The 22989-nt window shown below is 42.9% G+C and overlaps 1 protein-coding gene across 2 annotated transcripts in view; it reads right to left on the bottom strand.

The window, feature by feature from the left end:
- osr2 (odd-skipped related transciption factor 2) overlaps positions 1 to 22989 on the bottom strand; it is a 30792-nt gene that overhangs the window by 7004 nt on the left and 799 nt on the right. For both annotated transcript variants that reach the window (XM_048153332.1, XM_048153336.1), the window contains exons 2-4: positions 22820 to 22910; positions 21925 to 22031; positions 1319 to 2078 (exon numbers count right to left, since the gene is read on the bottom strand). The gene's annotated coding sequence lies outside the window, so the exon portion shown is untranslated. The remainder of the gene's footprint in view (positions 1 to 1318; positions 2079 to 21924; positions 22032 to 22819; positions 22911 to 22989) is intronic.

Genomic DNA, 22989 nt, shown 5'->3' with positions numbered 1-22989 from the left:
TGGAATAATATTGGTATTTTTGATCAAATAAATGCAGCCTTGATGAGCAAAAGAGACTCTTTCAGAAACATTAAAAATCTTACAGATTCCTAACTTTTGAATGGCAGTGTATATAGTTTTTTTATTATATTTATATATAATTCTTTTCACTTTTTACATCAATAATGCTTATTTTGTTTAAACAACAGAACAAGTCCTGCAGTTTATACAACAGGTTGCGTACAAAAGAAAGACACAAACCATGAAAACGCAAACGTCCTGAGAATTCAAACACTGTTACACAAGAGACACAGTATATCTATTTGATTTAAAATAAATTATATTTTATATATATATATATATATATATATATATATATATATATATATATATACACACACACATAAATATAAATCATTAGTATAAGTTTATATTAGATCAGGTTTGCTCTGTGTGGATGTATTTCGAGAGTTATCTGTACTGTTTTCTTATCAGAACCTGTAGAAACGACATCAGCTGATCTTCCACAGGTCTGTTTTGGTTTTTCTGTCCTAGTTTCTTCAGTGACCCTCCTACTCATTTCAACAGCCTTTGGAAATGTGAGAACTCTGTCAACGAACTGAACTTCAGATCTGACTCCTGGTCTTCGTTGAACACGTTGGTCTCTCTTCACGGGGTTAAACTAGTCAATCTGATCTGGTTCACAGCACAGATCATTCTAGCAACACATCCACACAGAACTAACCTGATCTAATATAAATTCTTCTAATGATATACATCTTACATTTACTCATTTATCAGACGCTGTTAACCAGACTGACAAATGAGAGCAGTGCTGTACAGAAACAGTTTAATTTTAGACGTAAAGTTCATGTTGAGTTGTGTCAGCTGTCCTCTGATCAGTAATACCCACTAATCGGTCAGTTATGAGCACACATATCTGTGTGTCTGGACACACCGTCTATAATCTCTCTCTCTCTCACACACTGATCCTCCGCAGAAGCACAACAGAAACACACACACTCTCTGTAATGGCTGCCGAACAATCAGCCACTAAAGTTCCGCTTACAGCTCCACAAACAGACCAGCGGTCGTCGAGCAGCTGCTACACACACACACACACACACACACACACACACACACACGCTCACGTATGACAGCACTGCTGGCAAGCCGTTTTGTTTTAATGATATCCAAGTCTGTCTTGGGATCTCCAGCAGGAAGTGATGAACACTCTCATCACATTCTCTCAAAGGCCCCGACACACGATTCCGATCCGTTTCACTGGCATTAAGGAGAAAGACCAAAAAATAGAAGTTCTGTATAAGCTGATATTTACCTGGAATATGCTGAAGGGTGGCGAGCAGCCTTTCCTGAAGGTTCAGTGAGACGGAGCAGCGACAGTGAGACAGGATGTCAGCCGAACCTGCTGTGGTTACAAGCTCATCCTGCGCCGCTTCAGGGGGCTGCGATCAAAACACCCCCAAACGTGACATTTCAGGTACAAGCCTCTGTTCACAACACATCCACACATTCAACCATCCCCAGTTCACCAGAACATCTGAACAAACACAATGAGTTTATACAGACACTCAATATTCAGTGATATTATTAATCTGAACAGAACTTGATCTGAATAATGACTCTCTTGTCTTCTGTAGAGCTGCTTTACTCCTGAATCTGAATTTGTCTCATATCTGATGAAGTTTGCATCATTTATTCTGTTATTTTCCTGTTTATTTCTGCGAAGCTGCTTTGAAATTATTTGTACTGTATGAAGCACTGTAGAAATAAATCTGACTTGATTTTAGAGATCTGAAACACTATTATATTTTAATAACACATCCTGAATAAGAATGTTTTATCATTTGTAGTTTTAATTAATTAGTCATTTATAAGTCATTAATAAGTCATTTACTTCCTGTATCAATTATGCTCTGGAAAAAACTACAGAAGAAACACGTGAAGCTTTACATTCAGTGAGAAACAAAAGCATGCAGATATCAGGAGTGAATCGTCCTCGCCTGCTGTTTGCAGCATTTCCCGTCACGTTGTCTCTGTGAGTCACATCTGAAAATCCCACACGATACTTCATTAACCTGAACGACAGACAGAGAGAGAAAGAGGCGTCAGTGAGGATCAGAGAATTAGTCAATTACAGGCTGATCTCGAATCTACCTTTTGTGTCAAAAATACTAAAAAAAAGGCAGTATCCTCACAACTATGCTCCTTCTTAGAAAGAAGAAATGGTATCTGTGAGGATTTCCAGTCAGGATTTAGACCATACCATAGTACTGAGACTGCTCTCATTAGAGTTACTAATGATTTGCTCTTATCATCAGATCATGGTTGTATCTCTCTATTAGTGTTACTGGATCTTAGTGCTGCATTTGACACTATTGATCACAATATTCTTTTAAATAGACTCGAAAATTGCGTTGACATTAGTGGAACTGCATTGGCACGGTTCAAATCATACTTATCTGACCGTTATCAGTTTGTAGTAGTAAACGAAGAGATGTCATATCGATCACAAGTTCAGTATGGAGTACCGCAAGGCTCAGTACTAGAACCGTTGATTTTCACTCTGTACATGCTACCCTTGGGAGATATCATTAGGAAGCATGGCGTTAGTTTTCATTGTTACGCTGATGATACTCAGCTCTATATTTCTTCATGCCCTGACGAAACTTACCAATTCACAAAATTAACGGAATGCATAGCTGATATAAAAAATTGGATGACTAGCAATTTCCTACTACTAAATTCAGAAAAAACAGAGATTCTAATTATTAGACCAAAAACTTCTTCACGCAATAACCTAGAATACTGTCTAACACTTGATGGCTGCTCTGTTAAGTCTTCGTCGTCAGTTAGGAACCTGGGTGTGCTCTTTGATACCAATCTTTCATTTGAAGGCCATGTTACTAGCATCTGTAAAACCTCATTCTTCCATCTTAAAAATACGGCATATGTTCTCAATGAAAATGAGTTTCAGTCATTGTCCACAGCGTCACAGGTCTGTGAGTTTTGTAGACGGTGGATGCTTTACTGGCCTGTTAGATGGTCTTTATATGGCTGAATGAACCCTGAGTTGCACCTGGATCTGATAGATACACCTTCAGACATCAGTGGAGGAATTACACAAGCATTCACATACACACACACACACACAAACGTAACATACACTCCTGCTGCTGGAAAGCACTGTGATATCCACGAGAGGCTCATTCACAGGAAAGAATCAGACACGTTTGAGTCACTCACAGTAATGTGCTTCTGAATATTGTACTCACAGTCACAGGAAATGTTGTTTTATTAATGTCTAATGTCTTAACTCTGAGAAGGTATTTGTGGTTTTAATAGGAGTGTAAGCTGTTTACGACACTGACGTGAATGAGAAATGATTTCTGGTGTGGAACGCTGGCGGCTGTGGATGGGTTCTGGGAGGTCCAAATGAGCTGTTATATACCAGCACCGGCACCATGACAGCAGGAGAGAGAGAAAGAGAGAGGCGGCCGCTGGTCAGATGGAGGTGGGTAAGTTCTGCTCAGACCTACTCCGCCAATAACCAGAACCTGCATGGCGCAATAAAACACAAACCTCCCCTGCGTCAGCTAATCCAGTCAAGTCCCCATTATATATATATTAGGACATCACGGTTCGGTGCATACAGTCAGATGACGAATACAGTTATTCACAGGCGATCCACACTCCAATCCAGTAGGGGGCGTACGCGGTAATGCAACGCTGTTTGCTAACCACCACAACAGGGAAAAGAGCAGAAGAACAGGCAGTATATGCATACATATCTACGTGTAAAGCCCAAAGTATAGTTCACTTTTTACGTGTACGCAAGGAACAGCGTACAGTGTGCAACACAAATTTTGTCATCAGAAGAGTACGCACGTACTGTACTCACAGCTGGATTTTTGTAACCATGCTTACTTGTACATAAAGGTCGCACATGCGCATTTAATTTTTTTGCACTAATCACTTTATCCACAAGGTGGCACCCGTGCCCTGGGGGCATCGATTAACAAGGTAGTCAAAGAAAAACTGCATAAACAGAACAGACTGGAACGCATGCAAACTACAGTGACAATGGAGGCCTACATACTGTAGACATGAGATTGTGCAAAGAGATCGAAAGTACCCTCATTTGTACAACTCTAGCATGAAAGAATACAAAGATGTTTTCTTCGAGGAGTAGTTCACGAGAATAATATCTCACGTAGCATTACATTTACCTCAGGTAAGTCATTTAGTGTCCACAGCATGTTAGTTCACTAGAGAACTGAACTCTAGAGGGGAATATATGCACTATATTAACTTATATATTAATTATATTTACTTTACCTGTTAGTAATGTCTTAATTACTTAATATATGTGTGGCGAACAGGGCGGGCGAGAGCCGTGAGGGAACAGCGCGAGGCCGGTGGCGCGAGAGTTGTGAGGCACACCGCCCTTGAGTCTCTCACAGAGGAGCTCCGGAGGCATAAAAGGAGGAGGGACGACAGTGAAGGATGAGAGAGGACCAGACCTGGAATTTATTTTATATTTTATTGTGTTTGTGTGGCCAGCAGACGTCCGCGAGGGTCTGCCAGCATTACTTTCGTTTTCTATCTGTTTATTTTGAATTAAAGTTTTGTTTGAGCATTCACCGGTTCCCGCCTCCTTCTTCCCACATCTACAAACTACGTTACAATATGTTTAAATAAATTTGTCAGGAAAACAAGTTACGACAGTAACTGTGTAAATAATCATATTTTAAAAATGAATTGGAGTACTCATTTTATAATTGGATTTAGAAGTTAATGCAAAAGCTGCCTTGTGCAATTTACATGTTTTATTTGAGTGTTGATTATTATATCTAAAAATAAATAGCAACTTAATGTAATAGTTTATTAATATTATAAGTAATGTGCAAGAAAGTGCTCCCTGTATACAGTTTACAGCATTAGCTGAGATTGATTTTTTTATCCTTAAGAAATTACTAATTATTACTGAATTTAAGGAGAGAGACACAATGTCATCAATAAACCACTGTTTAATAAAAAAGAAGAAAAAAAGAAGCAATTTTATGTTTAGTTTTCACCCACTGCTGTACCAAACAATCATGTTTGTGTACCGTTACACCCCTAATATATGCTTCACAGTGATAAACAGGAAAATAACAGAATCGATGCAAACGTCATCAGAAACGAGACAAATTTAGATTCAGGAGTAAAGCAGCTCTACAGAAGACCTTCAATTCAGTGTTGATTCAGTTCAATAACATTTACAAAATTTGTCAATTATGAAACAAAGTCGAATCAGCTATAAGCAGCTCTGCAGAGAACAGTGATGTCATGACCGCTCTCAGTCACAGTGAAACGTTGCGACAGCATCTGTGATCGGCGAAACCTTCTGGCACACGTCGCTTCGCAGATACATGCAGACGGGCCGCATGGATGTGTAAGTACGAGAGCTGATTTATGGGGCTGCGGGCTTTAGGATGTACCAGGGCTTTATTAAACACCTTCTGGAGGCCCGGGGCCCGACTGCGGCTGGATCTGTCCAGTTTAAGAGTTTTTCAGCAGGTCAGTCAGAACTTCCTTTGACATGTGGCCAAGCAATTAAAAGGAGGCTGAAGCCGGAATGTGATACAGACGTCTCAGCTGTTTCGGCAGGGGCTCTCAGAGAACCCATGTTTTCTGCCAATATGTTCTCCATTTGATGGTGCAAGCGAGAGCAGCTTATAAACGCTGCCGGGATGGATGGATTTCACATGTGCGGCAGAGAAACGCCTCGGTGGGAGGGATTCTCCGAGACTGACCTCGGGATGTGCCGCGCTTTTCCGTGCAGATCTCGCCGCTCGCTTACAGCTGCCTGTAAAAGCTCCACGTCCAGCATTACTTCGACTGCTAGATTTATAAATCCCTCCTAATGTCGCCATGGATGCATTACGGCTCTAAATGGTGAAATTGATTGCTTGCCCCCTCTGTAACGGCACACTTGATGATTATAAATGAAATCGTAAATAAGGCCGCTGGACTTTTACAGATTTTGGCACAGTAGACGTAGTAGTTCTGCCTGACCTGCCGAGGTCAACGTTTAACAGATTGCTGCTGTAGAGCGCGAGAGAACCGTGTTAAAACATCATCATTATCTCCAGCGTTTCCTGCGCCGCACAGCTGGAGCGGACCAGGATCTTCGCAGGATTTCGGAACAATGTAGTCATGACTGAGTCTGGAAGGAGGAACAAAAGAGATGCTTCTGGTCCACAAGGCTCATTTGGAAGAAAGGAAATGAACAGAGATGAGAACTTGATACTCACGAATTTACGACTTTGGCAAATACGGGCTGGAGACTTTTACTTGAGCTGCAGATCTGATCTCTGGAACGAGCTCATCTCAGCAAACAAGTTCCTCATCAGCAACGAAACACTTTACAGACCACATAAATCCACAGATATTCACAGATGTGTGTATGCTGATTATTCAATCCTGGTGATGGTTGTTTCTATAAACTACTAAAATCTATTAAATCTTTCTTTCACCAAAACTTTGTACCTATCGTTCAAAAACCATCACACGTCTCCACAACCTGAACTCAAAATCAGCCAAACGTTCACACACAATCAGAACTTCAGGTGAGTCAAATCAAACAGTGCAGAAAGCGAGGAAGAGGAAGAGGAAGGACGAGGGGAATCTGTGTAAATGTATTTGACGATTATCTTCGTCTCTGACACCTCGACACAAGCTGGTTTATTTGAGAATCATGATTTTTTTCTTTATAAGAGCAATCACTTTAAAACAGGGGTCATCAACTATATTTGTCCAAGGGCCAGAATTTTTCTCTGCAGACACTGTAAGGGCCAGATACTCGTAATATAAAATAAAATTTGAATTGTATCCTAATATGTTATTATTTGATATACTAATTCTAATTCCAAATGTATTTTATTTTTTACATATTACCTGTACTGCAGCAAGCCACCAGGGGGCGATAGCGATATTTTAGGCTTCATATTTGTGAGGCTGTCAAGCTGTCCATCACTGTCACGCAATTGTGCGCTAATCCCAGGCAAGGAAAATTTTGACATTTGTGAAAAAAATGAGCACGTGAAACAATAAAAGATGTTCAATGAGAGAACGCGTTTATCGTCATTCTTGACTGAAGGCAGGCTATGGCACAAGCTACTTTTCAGAAGGTTTTTTTTTTCCGTTAGATTTAAAAATAAACAAATATGGAACGGACCCGAATATTCAAATATTCGTTCGGTGGGTTGGTATTCGATTTGAAAATTTGACATTCGAATATTTTTTAATTTTTATTTTTTGCACACCTGGGATCCCCCGCGAAACGATTCTCATTCCCCCTTGAATAAGGCCGGCGACACACTGGCTGCGTGAGCGTCTCAGCTGCGTGGCGTGTCCGTTTTTATTTCGGCTCCCATATTTAACAGGTTGGAGTTTGCACACTGAGACACGCGTCTCAGGCGCGCTCGAGCCACGCGGAAAACGCGTGCATGCTAGAAATAGAACCGACGCGTGTTCCAGCAACGGGAGTGTTCAGAACAGCGGAGTTTGTATGGACCGAAGTGCATGTCTGAGCTTGTGTTTTGTTGCTTTGACACTGTGGAAAATACAATAATAGAAACAAAATGTATTAGCATTTTTACCCGTTATTATCAATCTAAATTAATCTTGTTTTTAATTTAACTTAATTTCGTTTTTCTTTATTTAAATTTCGTTTTTGTTTATATAAATTTCGTTTTTTCTTTATTTAAATTTCGTTTTTTCTTTATTTAAATTTCGTTTTTCTTTATTTAAATCTACCCTTACTGTGCCAATTTGTTAGTCAGAAAAATATTAGACTACCTTAAAAGTATTGCTTAATTTAACAGACCTGTGTGTGTGCGTTTTATATCACTAGTGCAGTGTCCGTTCTCGGAGCATAAGCCCTGCCCGCGTGAGGTGCGCCGCTTCCCGCTCGCGCTGTTCTGACTGTAGTTTACTAAAAGTTTATTAATTCTGAATGTGTCGCGTCTCGCGTGTCCATCTATATTGCACCAAATGCGACACTGCACTGCCTTGTGAAGTCGATTGGATGAACGGTTCTCGAAATAATAAAAATGCAAACGGACATACAGACACAGATTCCTGCCTTTATTAGAGAGAAAAATATGTTCAGCCCCTCTCTCCGAAGAGTCGATGTTCATTACTACCGAAGCTTCGAAGCTCAAAAAATGGTATTCGGACCAGCCCTAAACTTTTTTCCTCTTACAAGGCTATTCCTGAATTCAGTATTATTCTGGGGGCCGGATGGAAATCTCTGGCGGGCCGGATTTGGCCCGTGGGCCGCCAGTTGACGTTGCATGCTTTAAAACAACTAAATCTTTTCTGATGCGTTTTATTTTAGTTACAGTACAAATATTTATTAACTTTAATTTTTGAATCAATTAATATCAAGATTCAGTCATTCACTGTGATCGATGGCTGACAGTCTGAATCGAGATCACTGTCTTTAATTATTAATCCTGCAGATCTAAAGTACATGAAATAAATCCCTATGAGCCCGTAATCATATTTACCTCAAAAATAAGTCAGCATGAAATATAAGTTCACCCTATATATAGATTGTGTGTGTGAGTGTGTGTGTTTAATGTGTGTGTGAGTATGTGCATGTGTGTGAGAGAGTGTGTTTATTGTGTGTGTGTGAGTGTATGTGAGAGAGAGAGAGTGTGTGTTCATTGTGTGTGTGTGTGAGAGAGAGACTGAATCTTGACATTTCATGAGTCCTCATATTTAAAATAGTTTTAAAAACACACTAAACAATGTTTTATTAAAAATGTAAAAATGCAGAATGTGTTCTGTGATGGGTAGGGTTAGGAGTAGAGGTAGAGTAGGGGCAGAGAATGTACAGTATAAAAACCATTACGCCTATGGAGAGACCTCACTGAGATAGCAAAACAAACCTGTGTGTGTGTGTGTATGTGTGTCCACTTGAAGCTTGATTGATCACTGATGACAGATATCACTAATGGAGTCGAGTCATAAAGTGAAGGTTTACAGGTTTGCTCTGTTTCCCCGCTGCACTTCCTCAGTCCTCCACCATCAGATCACATAAGGTAAACAGTTCTTGAGTGTGTTTTTGATAAACGCAATTTGCTGCTACGCTCGTTTCCAGTCTGAATGGTGTGTTCTGCCTCTTGTAAGTTAATTTGCCAAATCAACTGAAAAAATCGGGAGGTCTAATGAAAAGCAGCGCGCTGGCAGAGGAACAGCATGCCAGCGGTCAGCTCCAGAACACGCCGCTTTAATGTGGTGATTGCATGCTTGAAGTTTAAATTTTCGTTTCCATAAAAAACCCCACAAGCCTTTCCGCTGTGTTTTCAGGTCTTACTACTATTTCCTCCCTGAGGTTGGTTCTGCAGACACGCATGGACAAGCTCTCATTCACAGATACTGACCATCTCCTGTGGACCTGCTGACCTGAAGAAACATGTATAAATGCTTGACCATCACCACAGATTCACACACACACACACACACACCTGCTCAACTGACATGTTGTGCTCGATGGCAGGTTTGGGTTCTTCAGGAATGAGCAGATCGATCACTCGCTGCTACGGGCCGTTCTGGCCGCGACTCAAAGTCTTTGCTCCGCTAGTGAGACGTTCCCTGCTCCACTACACTCATTTTAATTCACATATTTCATGACTCTGCTCTCTCAACGGTTCAGAAAGAAGGAAATAGCAGCATGAATATAGACAACATGAGCTTTCCACACAATCTGAGAATAAACGCTGAGCTCCAGTATTCAGCAGTGATGAACACACACATCCTCTCATTCCTCTCCATGAATGTCCTGTCCGACTCATTCTTGCCAAACAAGGTTCCAATTAACTGCTAATAATGGACAATCCAGCAGTACAGGAAATGCAAAACATGCCACAGCTGATGGTCGGCTTTTCTCGCTTTGATTAATCACTCATAGTCTGAGGCACGCTTGCTAAAACAATTAGCAGGAAAAACACGCCTGACATGCTGGTAGAGTCCTGTTTAGATTTGAACCTTGTATATTTTTCTGGCAGAGCTGAAATGTTTTTGCGCACTAGCGATGGCGGAAACTATGCCTGCATGTGTTGATTCATTGTAAAGGCCTTATATCGAAACCACGGCCGAACATCAGCCCTGCACTTGTGTTTTCACATTTTTATGGAATATTGCAGCATAAAGCGGACCAATGACATCACATCCATTAACCAGAGCAAACCAACCAAGCGTGTATCGCGCTCAACTGACCAGTGCTGTGTGCTACGTTGATCGTAGAGAACATTGATGGCATTGGTCTTCATGATCAACTTGGGCTCACAATGCTTTTGGGAAACACAGCCCAGAACGAAAGAAAAATTAGAAACAAATCAACACTGATATACAGCATAATCTTTCGAAAATAACATAACATATTAAAACATTATAATTAAAAAAAAACCCTTCCATTTAATTCACCATGTTCAGTCAACAAATCCATACACACCTGTCTCACGTCCATCACACCTGTCTCACAACCATACATGCCTGTCTCACATCAATACACGCCTGTCTCACATTCATACACGCCCGTCTCACATCGATACACGCCCGTCTCACATCCATACACACCTGTCTTACATCATACACGCCTGTCTCACACCCATACACCTGTGTCACATCCATACACGCCTGTCTCACATCCATACACGCCTGTCTCACACCCATACACGCCTGTCTCACACCCATACACGCCTGTCTCACACCCATACACGCCTGTCTCACATCCATACACACCTGTCTCACACCCATACACACCTGTCTCACACCCATACACGCCTGTCTAACATCCATACACACCTGTCTCACACCCATACACACCTGTCTCACACCCATACACGCCTGTCTCACATCCATACACGCCTGTCTCACATCCATACACGCCTGTCTCACAACCATGCAGATTTGTCTCACATCCATACAAGCCTGTCTCACATCCATACACGCCTGTCTCACATCCATACACGCCTGTCTCACATCCATACACGCCAGTCTCACATCCATACACGCCTGTCTCACATCCATATACGCCTGTCTCACATCCATACAGACGTCTCACAACCATATACGCCTGTCTCACATCCATACACACCTGTCTCACATCCATACACGACTGTCTCACACCCATACACACCTGTCTCACACCCATACACGCCTGTCTCACATCCATACAGACGTCTCACAACCATATACGCCTGTCTCACATCCATACACACCTGTCTCACATCCATACACACCTGTCTCACATCCATACACGCCTGTCTCACACCCATACACGCCTGTCTCACACCCATACACGCCTGTCTCACATCCATACACACCTGTCTCACATCCATACACACCTGTCTCACATCCATACACGCCTGTCTCACACCCATACACACCTGTCTCACACCCATACACGCCTGTCTCACATCCATACACGCCTGTCTCACATCCATACACGCCTGTCTCACAACCATGCAGATTTGTCTCACATCCATACAAGCCTGTCTCACAACCATACACGCCTGTCTCACATCCATACACGCCTGTCTCACATCCATACACGCCAGTCTCACATCCATACACGCCTGTCTCACATCCATATACGCCTGTCTCACATCCATACAGACGTCTCACAACCATGCAGATCTGTCTCACATCCATACACGCCTGTCTCACATCCATACACGCCAGTCTCACATCCATACACGCCTGTCTCACATCCATATACGCCTGTCTCACATCCATACAGACGTCTCACAACCATATACGCCTGTCTCACATCCATACAGACGTCTCACAACCATGCAGATCTGTCTCACATCCATACACGCCTGTCTCACATCTATATACACGCCTGTCTCACATCTATATACACGCCTGTCTCACATCCATACACACCTGTCTCACATTCATACACACCTGTCTCACATCCTTACAGATCTAACATACATACTCACCTGTCTCACACCCATACACATGTCTCACAACCACACACATCTGTCTCACATCCATACACACCTGTCTCACATCCATACAGATCTAACAAACACACTCACCTGTCTCACGTCCATACAGACATGTCTCACATCCACACGCCTGTCTCACAACCACACACGCCTGTCTCACATCCATACACGTCTGTCTCACAACCATACACACCTGTCTCACGTCCATACAGACGTCTCACATCCATACACGCCTGTCTCACAACCATACACGCCTGTCTTACATCCATACACACCTGTCTCACAACCATACACACCTGTCTCACATCCATACACACCTGTCTCACATCCATACACACCTGTCTCACAACCATACACACCTGTCTCACATCCATACACACCTGTCTCACATCCATACACACCTGTCTCACATCCATACACACCTGTCTCACAACCATACACACCTGTCTCACATCCATACACACCTGTCTCACATCCATACACACCTGTCTCACATCCATACACACCTGTCTCACAACCATACACAACTGTCTCACATCCGTACATACCTATCTCACAACCATACACACCTGTCTCACACCTGTCTCACAACCATACACACCTGTCTCACAACCATACACACCTGTCTCACAACCATACACACCTGTCTCACAGTGTCCAGCAATTATGCCGTTCTCTGTGAAATCATGTCCTTTAGAAATGCTTTTACCTTCAGGAGCGCTACCTGTCAATAAATGCTTGTGTTTTACTGATACAGAACCGTGCGTGACGCTGAGTGTTTTTCCTGATCTGATCTTTCCGTGTGTTTCAGATCACATGAGCATATGAGGTCAGTGTGACTTGAAGCACAATAACACACACACTGCCGGACCTGTGTGCGAGTGTGTGCCATCGGGTCATCTGGACCTGCTGAGACTTTGTGACCGGACTGAAGCTGAAACTGGATCATGAGAGCAGGATGTGCACTCGTCTCTAAAGGCCAATCTCTTCTCTCGCTACAGTGCTAGTAACTGCTGCTGCTGTTGTTACGAGACACGCTGCTCATGTTCACACGCACACTGTAACTGCAGCGAGACACTTTTAATGGCTTTTCTTGTTGCTTTTGGACAAGCATCTCTTTTGGTTTCTGCCACGCAGCGGCCAATCAAAACCACTCCATGTGGCCGAGAGCATTTACAGGGCTCGGTCCATCTCAGGTGGTTCAGTAGTGGTTGCTTGACCATATTTAAATTTCATAATTTTTTATAAGCGATTATCTCTATGTATTGCAATAATCACTCAAAAGAAATGAGGAAAATTAAAAATGGTCAAGCAACCAACTGTAACACTTTTGTGGACTACTTGAGATGGACTGAGCTAAAGGAGAACTTTGAGAAGTGTCTGATCATGACTTCCTACAGTTTTTTCTGACTTGTCAAATAGACCATGAGGGACACGTTTGGAGATACGAACAGAACGTGACATGAGCACAAACTCTTTTCACCAGCAAATAAACACACATCGTTTCCCCGCTGATGACATGAAACATCAAACCTGCAAAAAATCAGAGCAGAGCGTCAATCAGCGTTCTGCACACATTCACGAGTCTGTAAAGACCAGCAGCGGCTGTTTGCTCTTTAATTCAATAACATTTGCATTTGATTTTTAACAAGCTGCTTATAAAAGAGTGTGAGCACAGATGCAGATACACAGGCCATAAACACACCTCGCTTTATGACAGTAAAACAGTAGTTTATGACGCCGTTTGCGTAACAGCCTCAGTGTGTTACAGAACTCAAAAACACACTCAAACATTTAACCTTAACCCAACATCATTCATAATCCCATCAATATAATCGCCAGCCCTGAACTAAACGATGTCACACAACATTTCCAGCATAATAAACTGAATGGTTGAGTCATCATGTTTTTATCAGACCTTCAAGATAAATCATATCAGTTAGGTATAATAACCTTCCACTGTGAGCAACCAGGTCAATAACCAGATTTACATTCTTTCACATACTGAAGCATCATCAGTTTATACACGCGTCCCTTGTATAAACATGCAGTGAGGATGAATGGCACAGTGAGTTCTGACCCGCTCACTAACCAACTAACTAACGGACCCTCGTTCTCCTGACTAACCCATCTGAGAGATTTACTGCCGCCCTTCACCTGCGCTCGACAGCACAATCTTCCTCACAGCTTTTCTCTCTCACTGTATGGTTTTATCACCTTCTGTCACTCACTGCCTGATCCACGATAGTGTTCAAAGGTGTGTCTTTCCCAAAGATAACAGTTTACAGTAGTTAATTGGTGATTAAATGGCAAGATGGCCCAGTAAAATCCTGCTACCAGTGAACAGTATTAACGTTTTCAAACATTTAAGATCTGAGTCACGTTCACTGAACGCTTGATTCTACAGGAACTGCAGCAAAAATCAGCACGCTTTTCACAAGTGTAAAGGATGCAATTAACTTTTCTAGTGACCCTAAGATATAAGAAGACCACAAAATAATGTTGTTATTGTCAATGGTAAGTGGATTTGAGGCACACGTGACTTTGCATGAATGTAATCAGATAAGCAGAATGACACTAAAGTGAACCGTCCTGTCGTTCACTCCTCCTCCAGAGCCGAATGTTTCTATTGAGTCTCAGAATGTGTGAAGGTCAGAAAAGAAGATGTTCTGCTCCGCTGTCTCTCGCTGCTCCTCTCAGTGGAGTGTTTATGGCCGATGGGAGATAAGATAGCGCGGGCGGACCTCGCTGTGCCAGCTGCTGCAGACCTTTGCTCGTAATAAAGCTGGGAAAAGATTCCCGGCAGGGAGGGGCTGCGCTTTATTTCCAGCTCATCCTGGGACCGACGGCCATGCAGTGCAAAGGAAAGAGAGCTAAAGCGCAGCTACTGAGAGGACGCCGTCACCTGCTGAACAACACTGACGTACACACGCATCAACACCATCAGTGAAAGGCTGTTTTAAACAAACTACAATGCTGGACTGTGTGCTTACCACAGAAAAGTATCAACTTGGATATAAAATACTTCTGAGAAAGAAATGCATGCTTGTGAGTGTCCAGTAGAGATGGGTGAGAAAAACTCTTGGACTGTCAGCTCTTAAAGTGACAGTCAGAGGGAAGGCCATGTAGCTTTAGTTCAGCAGCTTAAGAGAAACAAAAACAAACAAAAGCAGCTGTATTGAGTTAAGGCCCGTTCACACCAAGAACGATAATTATACCGATAACTACACCGATCAGGCATAACATTATGACCACTAACAGGTGAATAACACTGATCATCTCTTCATCGCTGCACCTGTTAGTGGGTGGGATATATTAGGCACCAAGTGAACATTTTGTCCTCAAAGTTGATGTGTTTGGGTGATGATGCACGGGGCAACTTTTTGAGCAATGTTCCCGAGCGATGTTGCTTAGGCACTTTCCCATTGAGAATGGGCAACAAATTTCGATCTGAAGTATTCAGACAGAAATTTGTTGCCCATTCTCAATGGAAAAGCTCCCAACATTGCCCAGCAACATTGCTCAAAAAGTTGCCCCGTGTATCATATCAGGAAAAATGGGCAAGCGTAAGGATTTGAGCGAGTTTGACAAGGGCCAAATTGTGATGGCTAGACGACTGGGTCAGAGCATCTCCAAAACTGCAGCTCTTGTGGGGTGTTCCCGGTCTGCAGTGGTCAGTATCTATCAAAAGTGGTCCAAGGAAGGAACGGCGGTGAACCGGCGACAGGGTCATGGGCGGCCGAGGCTAAACGGTATTCCCTGGTGGCTGTGGCCTCTTTCAGCAGGATAATGCTCCTGCCACAAAGCAAAAATGCTTCAGGAATGGTTTGAGGAGCACATCATCGAGTTTAAGGTGTTGACTTGGCCTCCAAATTCCCCAGATCTCATTTCAATCGAGCATCTGTGGGATGTGCTGAACAAACAAGTCCACCTCACAACTTACAGGACTTAAAGGATCTGCTGCTAACATCTTGGTGCAGATACCACAGCACACCTTCAGGGCTCCAGAGGAGTCCATGCCTCGACGGGTCAGGGCTGTTTTGGCAGCAAACACAACACAATATTAGGAAGGTGGCTAGATAAGACTCTTATTCCTCGTCTGGGATCATGTAGAGCTCTTTGAAGTTGCACTGAAACTGTAATTTGGACCTTCAACCCATTGAACCCCACTATAAGTCCACTATATGGAGAAAAATCCTGGAATGTTTTCCTCAAAAACCATCATTTCTTTTTCGACTGAAGAAAGAAAGACATAAATATCTTGGATGACATGGGGGTAAGTAAATTATCAGGAAATTTTAATTTTGAAGTGAACTGTGTGGACTCTGCTTTTCTTTTACATTTAGAATAATTTTTAAATTTATATATTTATCATTATTGTTATAGTTATAAATGTTACAGTCCTTGGTCTGAACAGGCCTTAAGAATATAAAGCTATAAAATGGATGTGAAGTCTCCACATTTCCTCAATTTAATCTCATGGCTGTCCAGGAGATCAAACTGAGAATTTCAGAGATCTAATGTGGGATTGTCTCTCTCTCTCAGGAAGTTTGATGACTGCAGGAGAGCAAACACCAGCGGTTTGGCGCCCTCTATGTGCTCCGAACGTCACTAATCATCTTCAACATCATTACGACTCCATGTGTGCGTGTTCACTGCGTTAGAGCTGCATTATCCTGGAGAACAAAACACGTCTTATCGTTAGCTTGTCAATTCTCCCGCTGCGCTGATGACACTGATAAGATAATGGCACGTATCACAGGCTCCATCGGCGCTGAGACCCACGGCCCCTACGACGCCACTGGCGTCACAATGGCTAACCGGGGCACAAATACGCCATACGGGCCCTCACGCTCGCCCTCATTTGAGGCTCTGTCTGTCTGTCTGTCTCTGCTGGCCATAAACGACGCTGCTGTGGCAGAAGGTGTGTGTGATTAGCGCAGACAGACTCATGTTGCTATAGGAGTTTGGAGAATGAGCTCCGAGTGTGTGTGTGTGTTAGGAAGGCATTACGAGCACTAATGTCCCTCTGGACGTCTAATGAGGATCATATCGTGTCACCTTGACTGGTGTGTGTGTGTTTAGGACAAAGGCTGCTTTGGTAAAAGGTTGCATTATAAAGGCATTAGGTGTGTGTTCTCAGGGTCAGAGAGACTCTCCACAAATGCTTGATTATCTGCGCTGATAGCAGACGGGCGCAGCCCAAAGATACGGGCAGAACCACTCACAACACTTCTGTCTTTCAACACTTATGTCCCGCTAACACATTCCCACAATTCAGTGCGAGACAGTGGACAAGCCAAACGCATCCATTCAGATTAAACGTGCCACAATTCAGAGATTCAGAGAGCAGTTATGTTTTTATGATTATTCTACCATTTGTTCGCAGATAATTAAGAGATTTCACTCAGAATTCACATTTGACAAAATAGGAATTCTAAGTGAAATCTCTTAATCATCTGTGACAAACGGTTTGGCTCAACTAACAGAACGAATGTTGCAAAACCAAGTGGCGCTAATGTAATGGTGATTTTTTTATGAACTTGTCTTTGATTTTTTTCAAGTAATATGTAAAGATTTGCTTCATAAAAAAGTGCCTCGCAGATGTAATATTTAATTTAAAGTACATCATATTCCAATGGCAAATGGAAGGACCTGCAGAGGCCACAGACAGGACAGACAGACGATGGGTTAATGAGCACTAATTAGTTAACACCAGCCAGTGTCTGCACTGCTATTTCAGGCCCTCAGAGAGATTGTTCTAGTATGCAGCAGGGATTCACATGTCTGAAACCTTCAGATACACGCTGCACATGTCCTTCAGCATTACACCTTCATCATCATCACCATCATCATTTGAAGCTCAATAAATGACAACACACATATAAACCTTACTCCTATTTGCTCCTGTATGAGAGCACACGCTCACAGACACACACATCATTTCCTGTGCTGAGTGTGTTTGTGTAGCTGCTGCATTCATTCCACTCATGCTCTGTGATTAACTAGTCTGATCCCTAAATCAGAGCCCAACACACACACACTCGTGCAGACACACACACACACACACACTCTTTCTCACACACAAAACAGTGACGCACATTGTGCACTCTCTAACTTGCACATATAATAAAGTCAAAGTCAAAGAAAAATCCTTCTGTAAAAGTATTCAAGTAATTGATATTAAATCTACTTAAGAATCAAGTTTGTTAAATGCTGGACAGCTGATTGTGCTGATCTTATGTAAGAATGAGTTGAAGAACTGCTCAGAATGATTGAGTGAGTGATCGTCTTACTGCAGCAGCTCTCTGGAGCACAACACAACAAAATAAAGCAAACAGTGGAAATTAAGTCACATCTAGAGCCGTATCAATGATAAACGATAGACTCTTTTCATTATCCAACCATCCAAACACTCCAGCAACAACAACACAGCAATGCACTGAAACCACTGGAAACACCCCCAAAACAACAAAAACACCCACAGAACTACAGAAACACCCACAGAACTACAGAAACATCTGCAGAACTACAGAAACACCTGCAGAACTACAGAAACATCTGCAGGATGACAGAAACACCCACAGAACGACAGAAACACCCTCAGAACTACAGAAACACCTGCAGGATGACAGAAACACCCACAGAACGACAGAAACACCCTCAGAACTACAGAAACACCCACAGAACGACAGAAACACCCACAGAACTACAGAAACACCCACAGAACTACAGAAACACCCACAGAACGACAGAAACACCCGCAGGATGACAGAAAGACCCACAGAACGACAGAAACATCCGCAGAACTACAGAAACACCTACAGAACTACAGAAACACCCGCAGAACTACAGAAACACCCGCAGAACTACAGAAACATCCACAGAACGACAGAAACACCCTCAGAACTACAGAAACACCCACAGAACTACAGAAACACCCACAGAACTACAGAAACACCCACAGAACGACAGAAACACCCACAGAACTACAGAAACACCCACAGAACGACAGAAACACCCACAGAACTACAGAAACACCCGCAGAACTACAGAAACACCCGCAGAACTACAGAAACACCCGCAGAACTACAGAAACACCCGCAGAACTACAGAAACATCCGCAGAACTACAGAAACACCCGCAGAACGACAGAAACACCCTCAGAACTACAGAAACACCCACAGAACTACAGAAACACCCACAGAACTACAGAAACACCCGCAGGATGACAGAAAGACCCACAGAACGACAGAAACATCCGCAGAACTACAGAAACATCCACAGAACTACAGAAACACCCACAGAACTACAGAAACACCCACAGAACGACAGAAACACCCGCAGGATGACAGAAACACCCACAGAACGACAGAAACACCCACAGAACTACAGAAACACCCGCAGGATGACAGAAAGACCCACAGAACGACAGAAACATCCGCAGAACTACAGAAACATCCACAGAACTACAGAAACACCCACAGAACTACAGAAACACCCACAGAACGACAGAAACACCCGCAGGATGACAGAAAGACCCACAGAACGACAGAAACATCCACAGAACGACAGAAACACCCGCAGGATGACAGAAACACCCACAGAACGACAGAAACACCCTCAGAACTACAGAAACACCTGCAGGATGACAGAAACACCCACAGAACTACAGAAACACCCACAGAATGACAGAAACACCCTCAGAACTACAGAAACACCACAGAACTACAGAAACACCCACAGAACTACAGAAACACCCACAGAACGACAGAAACACCCGTAGGATGACAGAAAGACCCACAGAACGACAGAAACACCCACAGAACTACAGAAACACCCACAGAACTACAGAAACACCCGCAGGATGACAGAAAGACCCACAGAACTACAGAAACATCCACAGAACTACAGAAACACCCACAGAACTACAGAAACACCCACAGAACGACAGAAACACCCGCAGGATGACAGAAAGACCCGCAGGATGACAGAAAGACCCACAGAACTACAGAAACATCCACAGAACTACAGAAACACCCACAGAACTACAGAAACACCCACAGAACGACAGAAACACCCGCAGGATGACAGAAAGACCCACAGAACGACAGAAACATCCGCAGAACGACAGAAACACCCGCAGGATGACAGAAACACCCACAGAACGACAGAAACACCCTCAGAACTACAGAAACACCCACAGAACTACAGAAACACCCACAGAACTACAGAAACACCCACAGAACTACAGAAACACCCGCAGGATGACAGAAAGACCCACAGAACGACAGAAACATCCGCAGAACTACAGAAACACCCACAGAACGACAGAAACACCCGCAGAACGACAGAAACACCCGCAGAACGACAGAAACACCCGCAGGATGACAGAAAGACCCACAGAACGACAGAAACACCCTCAGAACTACAGAAACACCCACAGAACTACAGAAACACCCACAGAACTACAGAAACACCCACAGAACGACAGAAACACCCGCAGGATGACAGAAAGACCCACAGAACGACAGAAACATCCGCAGAACTACAGAAACACCCACAGAACGACAGAAACACCCGCAGAACGACAGAAACACCCGCAGAACTACAGAAACACCCACAGAATGACAGAAACACCCGCAGGATGACAGAAACATCCGCAGAACTACAGAAACATCCACAGAACTACAGAAACACCCACAGAACGACAGAAACACCCACAGAACGACAGAAACACCCGCAGAACGACAGAAACACCCGCAGGATGACAGAAAGACCCACAGAACTACAGAAACACCCACAGAATGACAGAAACACCCACAGAACGACAGAAACATCCGCAGAACTACAGAAACATCCACAGAACTACAGAAACACCCGCAGAACTACAGAAACACCTGCAGGATGACAGAAACACCCACAGAACGACAGAAACATCTGCAGAACTACAGAAACACCCGCAGAACTACAGAAACACCCTCAGAATGACAGAAAGACCCACAGAACGACAGAAACATCTGCAGAACTACAGAAACATCCACAGAACGACAGAAACGCCAGCAGAACTACAGAAACACCCACAGAACTACAGAAACACCTTCAGAACTACAGAAACACCAGCAGAACTACAGAAACACCCTCAGAATGACAGAAACATCCGCAGAACTACAGAAACATCCACAGAACGACAGAAACGCCCGCAGAACGACAGAAACACCCGCAGAACGACAGAAACATCCGCAGAACTACAAAAACATCCACAGAACGACAGAAACACATGCAGAACTACAGAAACACCTGCAGGATGACAGAAACATCCGCAGAACTACAGAAACATCCACAGAACGACAGAAACACCCGCAGAACTACAGAAACACCTGCAGGATGACAGAAACACCCTCAGAACTACAGAAACACATGCAGAACTACAGAAACACCCGCAGAACTACAGAAACACCCACAGAACGACAGAAACACCCGCAGAACGACAGAAACACCCGCAGAACTACAGAAACATCCGCAGAATGACAGAAACATAAGTGGAACACAAAAGAAGATATTTTGAGAAATGTCTCATCTTTAACACTTATGCATGAGGTTTAAGCCCGTCACTATCTGCATTTGATTCTTCTGTTCTACTTTCACATTTTTGCTGCCAGAAATCATGAGAACATGCGGTGACGTTTGATGTGATTAACGTCAGCCTTAAGACAGCTGAAGTGTCATTCACACACACGACTGTCACTTACAGTTCATCAAAACACTCCATCTGAGCATGTATCGTAGAGCTGGGCAGACGTGATGGGTTCAGATGAGAAGTTCAGATGAGTGTGTGATGTGGTCATCTATTTTTCAGCACTAATTGAGTTTGCTGGTCTCACACACACACACACACACACACACACACCTGCTTTCCATCGAGCAGCTGTGGCTGTTCTCCCAGCAGGGCCTCCAGGCAGAGCTGCATCAGGGGACCCATCAGGTCCTGCATCACTGCATGCCTGTGCTTGTCATCTAGGGGCGAAACATTGAGAGTGTGAGCAAGTGTGTCGAGGGTCAGAGTATGATGTCACATCCCTGTTTTTTGCTCCTTTAGTATGGAGGTGAAGGAATGTCGAAGCAGCTGACACCGGATATATGCTCTGGTCAATAGAAAGATTAGATGAGCTCGATTCCCCCGAACTTCTGTTTAGGTCTTCATTGATTCACAAGTGAAAATGTACAGTCATTCTTATGGAAGCTTGTTTACGCACTGAATAGAAAAAATGTAAAACATAATTGTGTTTAAATTTTGCAATGCTGACTTGATTCTTATACATTCGAAATTTTGAGAAATAAAGTCAGAATTGCAAGATATAAAAATTCAGAATTTAAAAAGTTTAAATTTTTTTTTTTAAAGTTACTTATTTTTTCTGCTTCAAGCTTCCATACGTTCTCATTCTGCAAAATGGACCAAAAATATACAGTAGAATCATTTGCAGTAGACTCAAAATTACAGTTGTTGAAGGAATTAATTAAAATTTTAAATATGACTGATAGATTTTAGCATATCTTATCTGCTCAAGAGTCACTGAAGGAATTACAAAGGAAATGACTGGAATTTATACATTGTAAAAGTGTTTTGTTTTCATCCACAGGATCAAATACTGTTTCATCTTACAGTGACAAACTAACGGTTATCAGCTAAATAATAAAAAAAGGGATGAGCTTCCAGTTAAACTGTGACTGATGCCAGTCCAGCTAGTTCAGATGTTTAACTGTGAAACATACGCAGGCTCATTTATTCTGTTGATGGTTTTTACCTTTTTTCCTTTGTGCAGCTGAAGACACTGTTCCTGTGCTGCATCTTCTCACCAACAGATGGAGACAGAGTCCGACTGATCATTAATGAAGCTGAAGGACAGAGAATGAGATGAGATGAGATGAGATGAGATGAGATGAGTCAATGTTCACATAAACAGTGTCATCAGTA

This window comes from Megalobrama amblycephala, linkage group LG13, assembly GCF_018812025.1.
Source record: "Megalobrama amblycephala isolate DHTTF-2021 linkage group LG13, ASM1881202v1, whole genome shotgun sequence".
In the NCBI taxonomy this organism is placed as follows: domain Eukaryota; kingdom Metazoa; phylum Chordata; class Actinopteri; order Cypriniformes; family Xenocyprididae; genus Megalobrama; species Megalobrama amblycephala.
Note: the sequence above shows the minus strand (reverse complement) of the source record. Positions and strands in the feature narration are given on the sequence as shown.